Source organism: Mesoplodon bidens (assembly GCF_964165515.1).
Source record: "Mesoplodon bidens genome assembly, chromosome: 7".
Lineage (NCBI taxonomy): Eukaryota > Metazoa > Chordata > Mammalia > Artiodactyla > Ziphiidae > Mesoplodon > Mesoplodon bidens.
The window spans coordinates 74487156-74507738 of NC_138164.1; the positions used below are offsets into that span (position 1 = coordinate 74487156).

The 20583-nt window shown below is 36.7% G+C and overlaps 1 protein-coding gene across 2 annotated transcripts in view; it reads right to left on the reverse strand.

The window, feature by feature from the left end:
- The window catches only part of GRM5 (glutamate metabotropic receptor 5), a gene marked incomplete at its 5' end in the record, with an annotated part of 514708 nt that overhangs the window by 421975 nt on the left and 72150 nt on the right, over nt 1-20583 (reverse strand). The gene's annotated exons all lie outside the window — the stretch shown is intronic.

Below are 20583 nucleotides of genomic sequence, written 5' to 3' on the forward strand. Positions count from 1 at the left end.
ATTGTGTTTTGTCCTATCTCAAATTGTGGGGAGAATATTTTTAAGGATTCCTATTTTAATTTCAGAAATTTATATCTTATTAACACGAAGGATTGAAATTGAGAAGATAGAGTTTTTCAGAATCTAAAATTGCTAAAAGAATTAAAAGAATCATAGAAAGAACTTGTTTGATGAGTTTGTCTTATAAAAATATTTTTTAAAGAAAATATTCTTAAGAAAGGGAAAAGACCACACCTCTAAGACTATTTGGGCTTAAATATGTACACATTTCAATATAATATAACTGAACATGTCCTTCATTTAGCAGAATTTGTTCTGATGTCTACCAGGACCACTACTGAGTACCAAGAATGACTTTTGTTTATGTGGGTGATATGTATTGATATTTACCAAATTAGAAATTTAAACAAAACATTTACTTATTAGCTTACTTAAAATAATAATAAAACCATTACATGTTACCATAAATATTTTGATAAAGATTGACATATTTCTATAGAAGACTTTTTAGTAATAAGAGTGGCTTTTTTTTTTACATTTTTCAATTTTTGTAATGTATCTGATTTACAGAAGATAGTTGGATTCTCATATTTGCTTCTGATTCAGTCTATTGTGATACCATGTCAAGAAGCCTGTAGAAAACTCTACCATGTATTCATGAGGGAATGAAAACAAAAAAGGTAATGATATATATATGGGTGTGTATGTGTGTGGTTTGATCTCATGGACCCTGTGAAAGGATTGTTGAGACTCTCCAGAAGTTTTTGGACCACATTTTGGTAATTGTTGCTCTTCGTGGAAAAGTCAATTGAAGGTATCAACAATTTAAATGTTAGTAACTGAAAATGCAATTTTGAGATGATTGTAGCAATTTTACAGAAAAATTTAAAACAGTGACATCACATTAAAATATACTCAGAAAAGTATCAGTGACTCTATTAAAGACAGATATGACTAAGACTGATAAAATTATATAAAATTTTACCAATAATAGTCATTCAGCTTATATAATTTTTAATGTTCAGATACTCAATATAAAATTTTTAATTACCTTTAATGTACATGAATACATGTAATTTTTAGAAATAATTTTACATTTCACATGCATTTTAAATTTCAATTTTAAAATGTTAAGTCCCAGAGAAAACACAGTTTTACAGGTATGAATTGAAAAACAGACACTCATTTCAAAACTGCAGTTCTTTTACAGTAGTTTTGAGATATTCTTATTTGGGGAATGGATCAAGAGGCTACATTCCTCCCATACATGCACACACAGAAACACATACACACACACAAGGATTTACCTCTTATTTGGGAGAGTATTGAGATACTGACCTTGGTTGAGTCAGCCAGAGACATAGAGCTCTGGGTTAGAACCATTGCCCAGCCAAGAAGAAGGAAATGTGGTAAGAGGTCAGTGGATTGCTATTAATCATAGTACTGACTTTTATGCCTAGAAGAGATGTGGGGGAATAAATCATAAAAGCAAATGAAGTCTTCCTGACCAGAAAAAAAAAATACAGTTGGAACTTGGAAAGATTTTCTTCTCTTATTTTCCATATAACATCTTAAATTCAACTTCAAATACAGAGTCCAACAAAGGCTTTCATTGACGACATGTGAGTAAACATCTGGAGGAGGCAAGAGAGGAATCCAAGCAGACTATTTGGAAGAAAGCATGTTGTAGGCAGAGGAAACTTCACTTGCAAAGGACCTGAGGCAGAACTGTGCTTGGAGTTTTTCAGGAAGACCAAGTAGACTAATCTGACTAAACGGGTGAATGAGTGGAGTGAGGGCATGAGGTCAGAGAAGTAGAAGGGATCAGAATGTGGGTTGATTTACATTTACTAAGAATGAGTTTGGGAAATACTGAAAGATTATAAACAGAGCAGAGATATTATCAATAATTAACACATATAACAATTACTATCTGTCAGGCACTATTCCAAGTACTTTATATAAGCTTATCTAATTCTCACAACAACCCTAGGAAGTAGGCACAATAACAATATTGATAAATAACTGCAACTTTGTTTGCTAAGAGAGTAGAGTTCAGGTGCTCCTATCACAATAAAAGAGGTAACTATGTGAGGAGATTTGTTAATTACCTGGACTTTAGTAATCATTTATATATATATACACACAGAATATCATCATGTACATCTTAAATATATACAATTTTTTTAAAAAAAGAATATTGTTAAATATTATAAAGAACTTTATAGGGTTCTCAAGATTGCCTTTCTAAACCACCTTTAGACAGATGAAGTTTTCTAGGAAGGAACATCCACTGCTAACTAAAGTTCATTTCTAGTTAATGTTTCAATGCAACAGAACTAATTTCTAATATAAAAGGAACACACTGTATGTTGAGACTAGACAATAGCAGAACAAATGTGGAAGCAGGAAGAAAATTTGGTAAACAATATCCAAGAATTTTGGGATAATTGGGGAACTGTGAGAGTTATTTATCCTGGATTCTTTATCATTGCTGGTGACCTAATAGAGTTAGTTTCATTTGATAGATGGCACAGGACAAAAAAAGCAGTAAAGGAATCCAGGAGAATTAGAGCCCAGATCTAAAACCAAGTGAGCTTACAGACTGTAGTTAATATAAATGATAAACCCAGAGTGGATTCAGGTAGTCACCTTTTACTTCTGATTCCATTAGTGTATGAAAAAAATATTCTAGACCCATCAGAGTAAGTGAGTCAACAGATACTGGCATTTCTGTGATACTTATAAGAATACCAATAAGGCTCAGAGAGCTTAGGCAGTATATACTAAAGGACACACAGGTAACAACTTACAGAGTTTGGATTTGAACCCATTTGGGTTAGACTTCAGGGCCTAAAATAACTGCTCAATTAGATCACTAACCCTTTGATTTATAGTTGTTCAGGAGCCTCAGGATCTCTGGGTGAGAAATTTTTCAGGAATAACCTAAGTAAATAAATTAAGTCAAGTTAATCTAGGAGGCTTAACCAGAACCAGGTGGAATAAAAGTAGAACACTGAGACTAGGCAGCATATCTGAATTCACTGTTTTAGAATATTGTTCTTAGCATCTAGACAGGTAGATAAACAAATGGGTACAATGTATAAGCACCTCAGCTGTTCTCAGTGATTTACTTTTTTTAAGTCAAAACAATTCAGCCAAGTTGTCCTCTGAGAAATGTTACAGCATTAAAAAAAATATTTTGCTTATTTTAAGAAAACTGGCAAATCCAAAGAGACACAGCAGCCAAGAATTGAGGCTGCCATTTGCAACTGTGCCAGGGTCAAAGTCACCGTCTGTCCTTGGGCTATTCATTCAGCTGTTTTGAGACCTCATTTTTTTTTCCACAGTTAAATGAAACTCCTGCTACTTATTCATTTTTACTCTTAGATTCTTGAGATAAGTTGCAATATAATGAGAAATATGGGCAAAATATTATCATCTGCTCCCTGCGAATTTAATCCTCCTCTCTACCTTCCGAACTCCAACATAAAAAGTCAAGCAAGTCTTGGAATGTTATGATCTTTCTTTTTTTTCAGTTCCTCATAAATCTGTCATCTGGCACTGAGCATTCCCTTCATTTTAATGGTGGTTATCCTTTAATGCATATGTCCTATCTACCCAAAGTAACCGGGAGATCCTAGAAGGCAGAGCCAAGATTACATACACATGTCCACATATGTCCAGGGATCAGTCAAATGCTGTGTGGGAAACAAGAGTTAGTTAAGTATTTGATGATGATAATGATGACTGCAGTAGCAATTACTGTTTATGGAACATATGCTTTGTACAAGTCACATTATATACTGCCTTATTTTCCCTTCACAAAAAACTTTCAAGGTATCTATTATAATTTGATTTTAGAGATGAAGAGATTAAGATGCATAAGTTTAAGTAACTTGGGAAAATCAGAGAGAAAGTGGCAGAGGTGTGATCAAAATCCAGCCAGATTTTTCTATCTCCTAAACTGATCCAACTTGGCAGAAGTGTCAATTTAGATATATGTATAGCTGTAGCTATAACTATAGCTATGATTCATTCACCATTCACTCACCAATACACTTATGTGTCCATTTATCCATCAATTTAATGATTCATCCATTCACTCACCCATCCATTCATCTAACCCATTCTTTCATCTAACCATTTATGCACACACTAAACAATCCATTAATTCATTGATCTACTCACCCCTCTAATTATTCCCTAACTCACTCATTAATTCCACCACTCATCTGTATATTGAACCTCTTGCAAATCTGTCCATTTATTCAGTCACCCATTCACGTATTAATTTGCCTATTTCTAATCTGTCTATTCATTCACTCACATGATACTACATATTCATCTATTAATTAAAAACACATTCATGCATTACCATTATTAAGCTCTTTATTTGTAGCATATCTTTGCTAGACACATGGAATGCCAGAATGAGTAAGACATAGTCTCTGCTCTAATTTAAAGACTCTAGAAAAAGTACTGGGTGGCAGAGGAGAAAACAACTATGTTGTATAGAGAGAAGAGGTGGTTTAATAAAAAATTTCACAAAGTAGGTGATATACAAATGCAGTTTCAAAAGAAATATGAGTTGACAAGTTTGAAAACAAGGGAAACGATCATTTCAGGCAATGGGAAATATGAAAGCTATGCAAATAGTTACATAAAATCAAATTGACATTTTCTAGCCTCTCTTGCAATTAAATACTGCCACTTATATAAATTTTGATAATTGAATGTGAACAGAAGTGATGTATGCAATATCTATATTATGTTTTAAATGGAGAGAATCATATCCTTCTCTTTTGTATTCCTTTTGGCTGGAATACCATTGTACTATTGAACCATCCTGGATCAAGCAGATAAAAGCAATCTGCTAGAGATGACAGAGTAATAGGATAGAAAAATCCAGGGCCCCTGATGACTTTGTGCTTTTGAACATCTTCTAGCTTGGGCTTTTGCCTTATGCCGCTTGTAATTTACAATTACAAAAATCTTTACATTACAAAATCTTTACATTATTTACATTACAATATCTTGTAATGCAGATTTTTTAAAGGTATGTGAACCTATATTCTAAATAATTTATACTTTGGTACCCTATAATGAGATGGTTCTCTAACAGAATATAAAATGTGTGGCACTGTCTTTGAGCTAGTCGAACAGGCTGTGAAGGCACAGATAATACATTCTGGAAAGCTGATAACTCTCAGCATGTTGTGGTAAAATATTTGGTGAAACTTGCCCCAGTACCTAGAAAGAAGACCACTTTCTGAGAGTCCATGCTTAAAAGGAAATTATTGGAAGTATTCAGAACACTGGTATCAGTTTCTTCTTTAATATTTTACTAAAGGCCCAGGAGAGGTGGATGAAACTGAGCTGGAGCTAAACAGTTTGCACAGATTGAAGACTATACAGATATGCTAAGTGAGCCATTCTGTTCATGCAGCTTGCAATATAGCTTGATAGAGAATCTGGTAATTTGTGGCCTTATGGATTGGAAAGCTGAATTGATTTTTTTTTTTTTTTTTTTTTTTTTTTTGCGGTACGCAGGCCTCTCACTATTGTGGCCTCTCCCGTTGCGGAGCACAGGCTCCGGACGTGCAGGCTCAGCAGCCATGGCTCACGGGCCCGACCGTTCCGCAGCATGTGGGATATTCCCGGACCGGGGCACGGACCCGTGTCCCCTGCATCGGCAGGCAGACTCTCAACCACTGTGCCACCAGGGAAGCCCTGACTTGATTTTTTTATCTTAGATTTAAACAGTCATATTAGGAAGCTTCAAAAGCACCTTAGTGGAGAAAAGAATATGGCACCAAATCTTTTTAATGAAAAAATGTGACACTGGAGCCACTACAGTAGTAAAAGTCCAATTAAGCGTATTATTTTCCCATCCAAACCATTATTTCAGATGAGTCCAAGATAGCTGTACTATTTTAAGAGAGAGTGGGATGGACAGGACTTATAGAGGATTAAAAAAAAGACCAAACAGGAGAGTACATATTGTTCAAAGGTACACACAGAGCTTTCACCAACATAGACTATAAATTCAATAAACCTTAAATTTACAAAAGGAAGAGTCATATAAAGTATGTTCTTAGACCATAATTGAATTTAATTAGAAATAAATAGCAGAGATATATGGGGACTCTCCAAATATTTGAAAATTAAACAACACACTTCTAAATAACACACTTTGACAAAGGCCAAAGAGGGGGTCTCAAGGAAAAAAAAAAAAACTGAATGAATATGTAAATAAGACATATCAATTAGCAAGATGAGGATAAACAGATTCTTAGAGAGAAAGTTATAGCATTAAATGCTTACCTTATAAAAGAAAAAAGATCTTAAATCAGTAATCTAAGTTGCAACTTGAGAAACTAGAGTAAGACACAATTAAACTCAAGATAAGAAGAAAGAAGGAAATAATAAAGTATAAGCAGAAATCACTGAACTTGAAACCAGAAAAGCAACAGGAAAAAAATCAATTTAACCAAAAGCAGAATATTTGAAAAAAATTTTTTAATTGATAAAAGTCTAGTCAGACTGGTAACCAAAAAAGAGAAAGGACACATGTTAGGAATAAAATAAGGGATATTATTATATACCCTCAGACATTAAAAGTATAATAAGGGAAAACTGAGCAACTTAGCATCCATAAATTTGATCAGAGTTTGTGGCTATTCTGTTCCTATTCCAGTGTTGCACTTTTGGTATGTTACAGGTCACTGGATCATGAAGAACCACAGCTAGACCTGTTATTGGTGAGCACTCATAACCTAGAAATCATGAACTTTAAGCCAGGTGCAATAACTGGATGAGACTTTGAGGCTGTCTCTCCTGGATGTGAGATGGATATGTTCTCTAAGTGGGAGGAAGTGTGCACAAATACATTTGGGTAACCAAGGAGCACACCATGGCAGGTAATGCTGGTTGTCCTTAAATTTTCAGTGTCTTCTTCTCTCAGAATAAGATCCATGATTTTTAGTTGTATGCATGGCCATCCAAAATAAAAACTGTATTCCTCACCATCTTTTAAAGCTAGCTGTGGCCATGCAGCTAAGCCAACAGAAGTGCAAAACTGATGTGTAGAATTCAATGTCATGCTATCAGGGATAGTTCAGCTATTATAACAGAGACCAGTCTACATGTTTCAATCAGAAAGCATTTCGTAGAATGAATTTGTTACACAGTGACAGAAGACCTGTGAAGCCAAACACAACTGATTCCTTAAAAATCACAAACTATCCAAACTCGCTAAAGGAGACACAGATAAGCTGAATAGTCCTATTTCTATTAAATATTATCAATAAACAGACACCACTACAACTCATAGGGATAAACGGATAACTGGAGGAGTTCAGAAACTAAAGCTCCCTGTTGATGGCTGCTTGGGAACTGAGAGAACCAAGAGAAATGGGAGTGAGCACTGAGTTATGGGGTCTGGGTCATCAGTCTGAGACCAGGGACAAGAGGAAGTGCAGCAGTATGAATGCCACTCAAGGCAGACAGGGAGGGGAGAACTACCTTATGTGCCAAGGTCATCTACCAGATAACATAGCAGAACAGGGAAAAAAGGAATGCAGCTTAGAGCATTAAATGAATGACCAACAAATATACATGAAAGGGATATTTGGGTCTTAACTTTCTTTTGAGTTGGAATTTGGATGTGATGGGAAGCCACCTTTGATGGTAGAGCAACAGGATAGAAAAAACCTGGGCCCCTGACAATTTAATGGAGGCTTTTATGTGAAAAAGCTCAGCCCAGTCTTTTATGAGCAAAGGAAATATACATATGTCTTGTTAAAGCCATTGTTAATTTTGAATGTCTTACCCAGTACTTAACCTGAATTAATATGGTGTGTTACAATTAGAATTGCATAGATGCAAAGAAGGGTATGAGAGATGGGGTATAAAAGAAAGGGAGCTTAAAAGCAGGCAGGGACATATTGTATGGAATCCTATGCAATGTCCAGAACTGATAAATCTCCAGAGAAAGAAAGTAGACTAGTGGCTTCCAGAGGCCAGGAGGGCTGACTGCTAACAGGTCCAAGGTTCCTTTTTGGAGTGATGGAAATGTTCTGGAAGTAGATAGTGGTAATGGTTGCACAGCTTTGTGAATAAACCAAAAACCACTGAATTATACACTTAAAAAATAAATTAAAAAATAAGTAGGCAAGAGGCATGTAATCAAAGGGCTTATATGCTATGCCAAGAAATACTGAATTTCTTCTATAGGGTATGGGTAGCCATTGTAGGGGTTTTTAGAGGTAGGAACAGTCAGATTAGATTTTTAAAAAGAAAACTCTAGCATCCGTGTAGAGAGCGTAAGAGAATTGGAAAGGCAAGACACTTGGTTAGCCCAAGTGGGAAATAATGAGGACCTAAATTAGGGCAGCCAACATACCCTGTGGGGAAGACAGTGGGCCCAAGACCAAGCTTTCTGCTGTCATGGTGAGGAGTTTGGTAACATAGAGACAGGACTGAACAAAGGAGTAAATCCATTAAGGATAATGGAAGGCAAGTTTCTCACTATTGAAAATGGGGTTTATGAATATGGAAAACAGATGATGTTGGAAAGCAACCGGAAGTATCAATGTGAAATATGATCCAATATGGTATAGCCCCAGTTAAAATTAAGGTAAGGTATAGAAACATACAGATATATGCATACACACATATAACTTACATACAAGTTTTCCTTATCTCACTCTGTTGAAAAGGCATGAATACAATGACATCCCAGTCACAAAGACCATACACAGTGTCCAAGTATTTGTTTCTAAATGCCAAGGATGAAGAGCTTCCTGAAGATATATAACTGACCCCAGGGCGGAAGCAGGAAAAATACAAGATAATCTGAGAACATCTTACTGTGCCAGAAATACTCAAGGGGCATGTCAAAAGCACACAGTGACCAACTTGTCACAACTCCCAGTGGCCAAGTCTGGGACAATTTGAACATCAAATAAATAATGATGATGATAGGTTGCAATCTTTTGAGTAAAATAAGAATCCATGAAACTAAATTAATATAAAAACATAAATGGGCATACATATAAATGGGAGAGAATAGAATGCTTCTATGCCAACTAATAAATATAAATGAATTATGGAATTAGAATAACACCATTTAACAATCATCATAGTGATAACTGATTTGGACAAATATTATCAATGGATGCTAAATCTGGTGTGTGAAAGATTGATAGGGGAGGACATTCACGTGCTTTCAAAGTAACTCTTATATGATACATTTGGGTTGTTTATTAATTAATAAATATCACAAACTTATTAATGAATTTTCTAGTGAGAAAACTTGACAGACACCATTAATAATGTGATAAATGTTAACATCATCAATAATGGCACATATCAACACTGTGTGTCTCCTGATAAGATACACTGAGAAGAGCTCAGCATCACTTCTATGGTAATCTCACCCAAAATATACAAATTCTTTCATCATAACAAACATCAGACAAACCCAAATGGGAGGACGTCCTACACAGTAACTGGGCTATATGCTTCAAAAATGTTAAGAACATGAAAGACAAGAAAAGACCAAGGAACTATTCCAAATTGAAGGACATTAAAGAGATATGACAATAAATGGAATACTTGATCCTGGATTGGGTAATAGACTTTAAAAAGCATATATTTGGTATTATTATAAAAATCTGGAGGGGGCGCCTTCAAGATGGCAGAGGAGTAAGATGTGGAGATCACCTTCCTCCCACAAATACATCAAAACTACATCCACATGTGGAACAACTCCTACAGAACACTTACTGAATGCTGGCAGAAGACCTCAGACCTCCCAAAAGGTAAGAAACTCCCCACATACCTGGGTAGGGTAACAGAAAAAGGAAAAACAGAGACAAAAGAATAGGGAAGGGACCTGCACCTCAGGGAGGGAGCTGTGAAGAAGGAAAAGTTTCCACACACTAGGAAGCCCCTTCACTGGTGCAGATGGGGAGGGGGCATGGGGGGGAAGCTTTGGAGCCACAGAGGAGACCACAGCAACAGGGGTGCAGAGGGCAAAGCAGAGAAATTCCCACACGGAGGATCAGTGCCGAACAGCAATCACCAGCCCGAGAGGCTTGTCTGCTCACCCGCTGGGGCAAGTGGGGGCTGGGAGCTGAGTCTCGGGCTTCAGATGTCAGATCCCAGAGAGAGGACTAGGGTTGGCTGTGTGAACACAGCCTGAATGGTGCTAGTGCACCACAGCTAGCAGGGAGGGAGTCTGGGAAAAAGTCTGGACTTGCCTAAGAGGCAAGAGGCCCTTGTTTCGGGATGTGCGAGGAGAGGGGATTCAGAGCACCACCTAAACAAGCTCCAGAGATGGGCACGAGCCACAGCTATCAGCGCGGACACGAGAGATGGGCATGAGATGCTAATGCTGCTGCTGCAGCTACCAAGAAGCCTGTGTGCAAGCACAGGTCACTAGCCACACTTCCCTTCCCAGAAGCCTGTGCAGTCCACCACTGCCAGGGTCCAGTGATCCAGGGACAACTTCCCCGGGAAAACATACGGCACGCCTCAGGCTATTGCAATGTCATGCTGGCCTCTGCCGCCAAAGACTCACTCAGCATTCTGTACCCATCCCTCCCCCGAGCCTGAGTGAGCCAGAGCCCCCAAATCAGCCGCTCCTTTAACTCCATCCTGTCTGGCCCAGAACAGATGCCCTCAGGCGACCTACACTCAGAGGCAGGGCCAAATCCAAAGCTGAACCCGAGGAGCTGTGTGAACAAAGAAGAGAAAGGGAAATCTCTCCATGCAGCCTCAGGAGCAGCTGATTAAATCTTCACAGTCAACTGGATGTACCCTGCATCTGTGAAATACCTGAGTAGACAACAAATCATCCCAAAATTGAGGTAGTGGACTTTGGGAGCAACTGTAGACTTGGGGTTTGCTTTCTGCCTCTAATTTGTTTCTGGTTTTATGTTTATCTTAGTTTAGTATTTAGAGCTTATTATCACTGGTAAATTTGTTTATTGATTGTGTTGCTCTCTTCCTTTTTATATATACATATTTTTTCCTTTTTCTCTTTTTTCAGTGTGTATGTGTATGCTTCTTTGTGTGATTTTTCTCTGTATACCTTTGATTTTGCCATTTGTCCTAGGGTTCTGAGAGTCTGTGTTTTTTTCCCTTTATTTTAGTATAGTTCTTAGCGCTTGTTATCACTGGTGGATTTGTTTATTGGTTTGGTTGCTCTCTTCTTTCTTTCTCTCTTTTTTATGACTTTATAATTTTTAATAATTTTTTCCATTTTAATTATTTTATTTTATTTATTTTTTCTTGCTTCTTTCTATTTTTTCCTCCCTTTTCTTCTGAGCTGTGTGGCTGACAGGGTCTTGGTGCTCTGGCTGGGTGTCAGGCCTGAGCCTCTGTGGTGGGAGAGCTGGGTTCAGGACATGAGTCCAACAGAGACCTCCCAGCCCCAGGTAATATCAAACAGCAAAAGATCTGCCAGAGATCTCCATCTCAACGCTAACACCCAGCTCCACTCAATGACCAGCAAACTACAGTGTTGGACATCCCATGCCAAACAACCAGCAAGACAAGAACAACCCCACCCATTAGCACAGAGGCTGCCTAAGATCGTAATAAGGTCACAGACACCCCAAAACACACCACCGGACGTGGTCCTGCCCATCAGAAAGACAAAATCCAGCCTCATCCACCAGAACACAGGTACCAGTTTCCTCCACCAGGAAGCCTACACAACCCACTGAATCAACTTTACCCACTAGGAGCACACACCAAAAACAAGAGGAACTGTCTACCTGCAGCCTCTGAGAAGGAGACCCCAAACACAGTAAGTTAAGCAAAATGAGAAGACAGAGAAATACACAGCAGATGAAGGAGCAAGGTAAAAACCCACCAGACCAAACAAATGAAGAGGAAATAGGCAGTCTACCTGAAAAAGAATTCAGAGTACTGACAGTAAAGATGATCCAGAATCTTGTAAGTAGAATGGAGAAAATACAAGAAATGTTTAACAAGGACCTAGAAAAACTAAAGAGCATACAAACAATGATGAACAACACAATAAATGAAATTAAAGATTCTCTAGAAGCAATCAATAGCAGAATAACTGAGGCAGAAGAACGGAGAAGTGACCAGGAAGATAAAATAGTGGAAATAACTACTGTAGAGCAGAATAAAGAGAAAATAATGAAAATAATTGAAGACAATTCCAGAGACTTCTGGGGCAACATTAAATGCTCCAACATCCAAATTACGGAGGTACCAAAAGAAGAAGAGAAAAAAAAAAGGGACTGAGAAAATATCTGAAGAGATTATAGTTGAAAACTTCCCTAATATGGGTAAGGAAATAGTCAATCAAGTCCAGGAAGCATGGAGAGTCCCATACAGGATGAATCCAAGGAGAAACATGCCAAGACACATATTAATCAAACTATCAAAAATTAAATACAAAGAAAAAATATTAGTAGCAGCGAGGGTAAAACAACAAATAACATACAAGAGAATCCCCATAAGAGTAACAGCTGATCTTTCAGCAGAAACTCTTCAAGCGAGAAGGGAATGGAATGACATATGTAAAGTGATGAAAGGCAAAAACCTACAACCAAGATTACTCTATACAGCTAGGATCTCACTCAGATTTGATGCAGAAATTAAAAACTTTACAGGCAAGCAAAACCTAAGAGAATTCAGCACCACCAAACCAGCTTTACAACAAATGCTAAAGGAACTTCTCAGGCAGGAAACACAAGAGAAGGAAAAGACCTACAATAACAAACAAAAAACAACTAATAAAATGGTAACAGGAACATACATATCAATAATTACCTTAAATGTAAATGGATTAAATGCTCCCACCAAAAGACACAGACTGGCTGAATGGATACAAAAACAAGACCCATATATATGCTGTCTACAGGAGACCCACTTCAGACCTAGGGACACATACAGACTGAAAGTGAGGGGATGGAAAAAGATATTCCATGAATAACAGAAATCAAAAGAAAGCTGCAGTACAATTCTCATATCAGAAAAAATAGACTTTAAAATAAAGATTATAATAAGAGACAAAGAAGAACACTACATAATGATCAAGGGATCAATCCAAGAAGAAGATATAACAATTGTAAATATTTACACACCCAACACAGGAGCACCTCAATACATAGGCAAATACTAACAGCCATAAAAGGGGAAAACGACAGTAACACAATCATAGTGGGGACTTCAACACTCCACTTTCACCGATGGACAGATCATCCAAAATGAAAATAAATAAGGAAACACAAGCTTTAAATGATACAATCAACAAGATGAACTTAATTTATATTTATAGGACATTCCATCCAAAAAAAAGCAGATACACTCTCTTCTCAAGTGCTCATGGAACATTCTACAGGATAGATCATACCTTTGTTCACAAATCAAGCCTTGGTAAATTTAAGAAAATTGAAAGCGTACCAAGTATCTTTTCCGACTACAATGCTATGAGACTAGATATCAATTACAGGAAAAATCTGTAAAAAATACAAACACATGGAGGCTAAACAATACGCTATTAAATAACCAAGAGATCACTGAAGAATCAAAGAGGAAATAAAAAAATACCTAGAAACCAATGACAATGAAAACAAAACAAACCACAACCTCCAGGATGCAGCAAAAGCAGTTCTAAGAGGGAAGTTTAGAGCAATACAATCCTACCTTTAGAAACAGGAATCATCTCAAATAAACAACCTAACCCTGCACCTAAAGCAATTAGAGAAAGAAGAACAAAGATAACCCAAAGTTAGCAAAAGGAAAAAAATCATAAAGATCAGATTAGAAGTAAATGAAAAAGAAATGAAGGAAATGATAGCAAAGATCAATAAAACTAAAGGCTGGTTCTTTGAGAAGATAAACAAAATTGATAAACCATTAGCCAGACTCATCAAGAAAAAAAGGGAGAAGACTCAAATCAATAGAATTAGAAATGAAAAAGGAGAAGTAACAAGTGACACTGCAGAAATACAAAGGATCATGAGAGATTACTACAAGCAACTCTATGCCAATAAAATGGACAACCTGGAAAAAATGGACAAATTCTTAGAAATGCACAACCTTCTGAGACCGAACCAGGAAGACACAGAAAATATGAATAGACCAATCACAAACACTGAAATTGAAACTGTGATTCAAAATCTTCCAACAAACAAAAGCCCAGGACCAGATGGCTTCACAGGCGAATTCTATCAAACATTTAGAGAAGAGCTAACACCTATCCTTCTCAAACTCTTCCAAAATATAGCAGAGGGAGGAACACTCTCACACTCATTTTACGAGGCCACCATCACCCTGATACCAAAACCAGAAAAAGATGTCACAAAGAAAGAAAAATACAGGCCAATATCACTGATGAACATAGATGCAAAAATCCCCAACAAAATACTAGCAAAGAGAATCCAACAGCACATTAGAAGGATCATACACCATGATCAAGTGGGGTCTCAGGTATTCAAGGATTCTTCAATGTATGCAAATTAATCAATGTGATAAACCATATTAACAAATTAACAAATTGAAGGAGAAAAATCATATGTTCATCTCAATAGACACAGAAAAAGCTTTCGACAGAACTCAACACCAATTCATGATAAAAATCCTCCAGAAAGTAGGCATAGAGGGAACTTGCCTCAACATAATAAAGGCCATATATAACAAACCCACAGCCAACATCGTTCTCAATGGTGAAAAACTGTTTAGCCACAGCAATCAGAGAAGAAAAAGAAATAAAAGAAATCTAAATGGGAAAAGAAGTAAAGCTGTTACTTTGCAGATGACATGATACTACACATAGAATCCTAAAGATGCTACCAGAAAACTACTAGAGCTAATCAATGAATTTGGTAAAGTAGCAGGATACAAAATTAATGCACAGAAATCTCTTGCATTCCTATACACTAATGATGAAAAATCTGAAAATGAAATTAAGGAAACTCTCCCATTTACCACTGCAACAAAGAGAATAAAATACCTAGGAATGAACCTACCTAAGGAGACAGAAGACCTGTATACAGAAAATTATGACACTGATGAAAGAAATTAAAGATGATACAAACATTTTTCACAGAACTAGAACAAGAAATTTCACAATTTGTATAGAAACACAAAAGACCCAGAATAGCCTAAGCAATCTTGATAAAGAGAAACAGAGCTGGAGGAATTAGATCCCTGACTTCAGACCATACTGCAAAGTTACAGCAATCAAGACAGTATGGTACTGGCACAAAAACAGAAATATAGATCAATGGAACAGGATAGAAAGCCCATAGATAAACCCATGCACATATTTTTACCTTGTCTTTGATAAAGGAGGCAACAATTAACAATGGAGAAAAGACAGCCTCTTCAATAAGTGGTGCTGGGAAAACTGGACAGCTACATGTAAAAGAATGAAGTTAGAACACTTCCTAACACCATACACAAAAATAAACTCAAAATGGATTAAAGACCTAAATGTAAGGCCAGATACTATAAAACTGTTAGAGGAAAGCATAGGCAGAACACTGCATGACATAAATCACAGCAAGATCCTTTTTGACCCACCTTCTAGAGAAATGGAAATAAAAAGAGAAATAAACCAATGGGACCTAATGAAACTTAAAAGCTTTTATACAGCAAAGGAAACAAGACAAAAAGACAACCCTCAGAATGGGAGGAAATATTTGCAAACGAATCAACAGACAAAGGATTAATGTCCAAAATATACAAACAGCTCATGCAGCTCAATATCAAAACAACAAACAACCCAATCCAAAAATGGGCAGAAGACCTAAATAGACATTTCTCCAAAGAATATATACAGATTGCCAAAAAACACATGAAAGGATGCTCAACATCACTAATCATGAGTGAAATGCAAACCAAAACTACAATGAAGTATCACCTCACACCAGTCAGAATGTGCATCATCAAAACCTACAAACAGTAAATGCTGGAGAGGGTGTGGAGAAAAGGAAACACTCTTGCACTGTTGGTGGGAATATAAATTGATACAGCCACTTTCAAGAACAGTATGGAGGTTCCTCAAAAAACTAAAAACAGAACTACTGTCTAACCCAGCAATCCCACTGCTGGGCATATACCCTGAGAAAACCATAATTCAAAATGAGTCATGTACCACAATGTTCATTGCAGCTCTATTTACAATAGCCAGGACATGGAAGCAACCTAAGTGTCCATTGACAGATGAATGGATAAAGTAGATGTGGCACATATATACAATGGAATATTACTCAGCCAAGAAAAGAAACAAAATTGAGTTATTTGTAGTGAGGTGGGTGGACCTAGAGACTGTCATACAAAGTTAAGTAAGAAAGAGAAAAAAAATACCACATACTAACACATACATATGAAATCTAAAAAAAAAAAAAGAAAGTGTTTCTGAAGAACCTAGGGGCAGGACAGAAGTAAAGATGCAGATATAGAGAATGGACTTGAGGACACGGGGAGAGGGAAGGGTAAACTGCGACGAAGTGAGAGAGTGGCATAGACATATATACACTACCAAATGTCAAATAGATAGCTAGTGGGAAGCAGCTGCACAGAACAGGGAGATCAGCTCGGTGCTGTGTGACCACCTTGATGGGTGGGATAGGGAGGGTGGGAGGGAGACACAAGAGGGAATGGATATGGGGATATATGTAGAGCTGATTCAGTTTGTTATACAGCAGAAACTAACACTCCATTGTAAAGCATTTATAGTCCAATAAAGATGTTAATAAAATAAAGTTAAATTAAATTAAAATTAAAAAAATATAAAAATCTGAACAGGGTCTGTGGACTGAATAATAATGAGTCAATGTGTATTTCCTCCTTTTAATGGATATTTTGTGCCTACATGAGAAAATGTTCTTATACATAGGAAACATATATTAGAGAATCAAAGGGTATGGTAGACAGAATTATGATCTACAGGAGTTAGGTCCTAATACCTACAACCTGTAAGTATCACCTTATAACAGAAAGGGCTCTTTGCAGATGTGACTAAATTAATTATCTTGAGATGGGGAGATTATTTTGGATTATCCAGGTGAGCCCTAAAATGACATTACAAGTTTTCTTATAAGAGAGAGGAAAGGAAAAATTTGACATAGACAGAAGAGGATAAGACAATGTGAAGACAGAGACATTTATTGGAGCAATGTAGACACAAGCTAAGGGAAGCTAGCAGCCACAGTAGCTGGAGGAAACAAGGAACAGATTCCCCTAGAGCCTCTGAAGCAGCCACTATTCTGCTGACATCTTGATGTCAGCACAGTAATGCTAATTTTGGACTTCTGGCCTCCAGAACTGTGGAAGAATAAATTTCTGTTGTTTTAAGCCACCAAGTTTGTGGTGATTTGTTATGGCACCCACAGGCAACCACCCCACAAGTGGTAAAAGGCATCATATCTGAAACTTGTTCTCAACTTTTTCAGAGTAAGAGAAATATTAACAAACATACCTGGGTAAAAGATACACAAGACCTCTGTATATCTTTTCAACTTTTTAATAAATTTGAAACTGATTTAAAATAAAAAACTTTAAAAATTAGAAGATTAAATTGGTGAAGGTTAAGAACTATTACTATTACTCAAGTAATATGAAAATTGAGGAAGATAAAAAAAAATTCTAGAGAGAGTCAGACTCCTAAATTCCTACTGTTTCATCCTTGGAATCTTGGCCTTTATCCAAAAGCTCTTTACTTCCTCTTTATAAGGTGGCTGTAATACCTACAGATATCATATTGGTCTTCAAGATCAGCAGTGTGGCGAAAGAGGAAAAGGCATCATCCCAGTTGAGTCTATTCTTTTGATCAGAAAAGCAGAAGTTTTCTAGCTATCCCCAGAAAATTTCTGTTTCAATCTCAGTAGCTAGAACTGTATCTAGCTGAAGACAGTCTGTGGAGGTGAGCATTCACTTTCCCAGCTTCTTGAGTGGATATCACAATGGAGAAAAACATTGAAAATGTCTGTTGAGTTGGCTAATAAACCATGTATCTTCTAGATTGTTAGCTCCTTGAAAATATTTATATCTGTATTTAAAGACCCTGCCACATGCTTTAAATATGTGCTCAGTAAATGCTTACAGAATTAATTCATGCATGTATGAAAGAATATGTGAATGAATAGATTAATGAATCTGATACTCTGAGATCATGTTAACCATGTAAACAAATATCAGCTTTATTAGAACATAGTTCCCAATGCAGAATCATTTTAAAAGCATTGATATTTCAGAATACTTTTACACCTATGCTATCATCTGCCTTTTGTTACATTAAGTTTTATATTGTATCATGACAGTTTGTCTATGGATTCACTTTTTGTGCCCACTGTTATGGTACAGATTAAAACCATATTAAATTCTTTCCTGAATTGTTGAAATACTGTCTTAGCTCTCATTTCTTCAATGTCTTGTCTCTCACCCCATTAAATGAGGCAAGTAAGTAGGCACATAAAGGAGAGGGAAAATGGGAAAGGCAAATCCTGGTAAATAGTTAAGTATAAGAAGTGATTAATAAGGTACTCAGTAAATATTCTGAAGATCCTGTTCTTGATAACTAAGTGGATGGGAATACCAAACACAGGAAAAGAGATTAATTGGTAAGAAACAGATTATGTAAAATTGATGAGTGATGTTTAGGCAGAAGAAGTTTGATTTGCTTGTGGGACGTCCTTCTACAAACAGATAGTTAAGAATTAGACATTTGGGTCTTAAACTAAGAGAAGTTTGAACATGAGATATAAATTTGTCATTCTTCTGCATGTAAGTGATAGTTGATGCTTGTGAACAGAGAAGATAAAGAAACCATGAAAAGTGTGAAGAAAAAAAAATTTAATAAAACCCTGAAGATTCACAAACCCTAACGGCAGGTAGAGAACTGAAGGAGAAATTATAAGGAAATAATAACAAGAGCTGCCATTACTACTATATGGAAAGCACCATGATGCTAGATTTAGGTACAGATCTTTTATATACTGTACAAGATTACCGTCACTGTCTCAGTTTTACAAGTAAGGAAAAAGAAGCCAGAAAGTATAAGTTATTTGTCCTTGGTTAGAGATAGAGTTGAGAGTCCACCAGCCATTGTCACTTGAACAAAGGAAGGAACACTGAAACAGAAGGAGGCCATGAATGCCACAAGAAGAAAGAGCTTAGGGATTCTTAACCACTCAAATGGTACAAGGAGGTTGGAGGCTGAGGATCAAAAAGAAGCCTTGGATCTGAAATTTGGAAACCATTGATGATATTTGCCCATGAAATGTCAGCTGAAAATACGTGAAGGAGTTATATAGACTCTAAAAAGGAATTTACATGATTTTACGTTTGAATGGGAGGATAAGATGTAACATATGGTCACAGATTTGATTATGAAATACATTAGTTGGAACAATGGTGCATGATATGAGAAAAAAAAAAGAGAACGGGCGATATTTTGTGGGAGCGGAAATGAGGAGATGCCTTGGGAAGAGAAAGGGCATATGTGCCAAAATTCAGTTTAGCGTGTTTGCTCAAGTATATCCTCTTGCAAACTAACTAAAAAATCTCCAAATCAAATAAAACTCATCACTGGAAATAAATTTGTGGGTTCCACTGAATGTGAACTTTTATTTCTGGGTACCTGGCTACATTAAATGAGGACACAGCAGAATAATGCCACGGTGAAATTTGCAGGGTCAGAATGTAATGCAGGAAAAGACTTAGCTTGTAATGCATGAGTTTTCCTTATCATGACCAGTAAGAGAAGTGAGGGTTCTGAAAGTTGAAAAGAGATATATATCCCAGATAAATATTTCAGATAAGAATAGCTAGAATTTATTAAAAGTTTACCATGTGTCACACTTTGTTAAATCCCTCCTATGGCTTATTTTATATGGCCTTCAGAGCATCCTTTGACTCAAGTACTATTCTCACACCTATGAACAGATGAGGAAACTGATGCCGACAGGTATATAATAACTTGCCCATGTTACATAGCTTAAGTGGGAGAGCTTTGATTCTAACTCTGGCCTGACTGGCTCCTGATAATGTACTCTTAATTACTCAACAATACAACCTGCTATTTGTATTGGGACCTCATTAATAACTCTCAGAAGACAATAATTATAGATCAAAATATGCACTTCCCTGAATATGAGGGGAAAGAGCATAAGCAGGAGAAAGAAGTGCAGATGCTATAAATTAGAATTTAGAATTTCAGGGACCTTGGAAATCATGTATTTTAAACTTTCTCTCAAAGTAAAATACCCTCGACCGTATACATTCTCAGGGCATCTAACCTCAGCTTGAAGAACACCCCACTTGACAGGCGAACCCAGTTAATTTTTGGTCAGTCATCTCTCATTTTTGTTTTAATTACTCTCAGTCACAATCTGCCTCCCTCCAGCTTGGCCCCAATTTTATATCAGTTTTTAAATATTCATTATCTTTAATCAGCCAGCATCTGCACACACTCAATGTATGTACTTTAAGTTGTAATTACCTAGGAATAAATTTATTTCCCTCTTCTTCAGGTTCAAATCAATAATCATTAACTGGAATCATTTCACTTAAAACATCATTAAATTT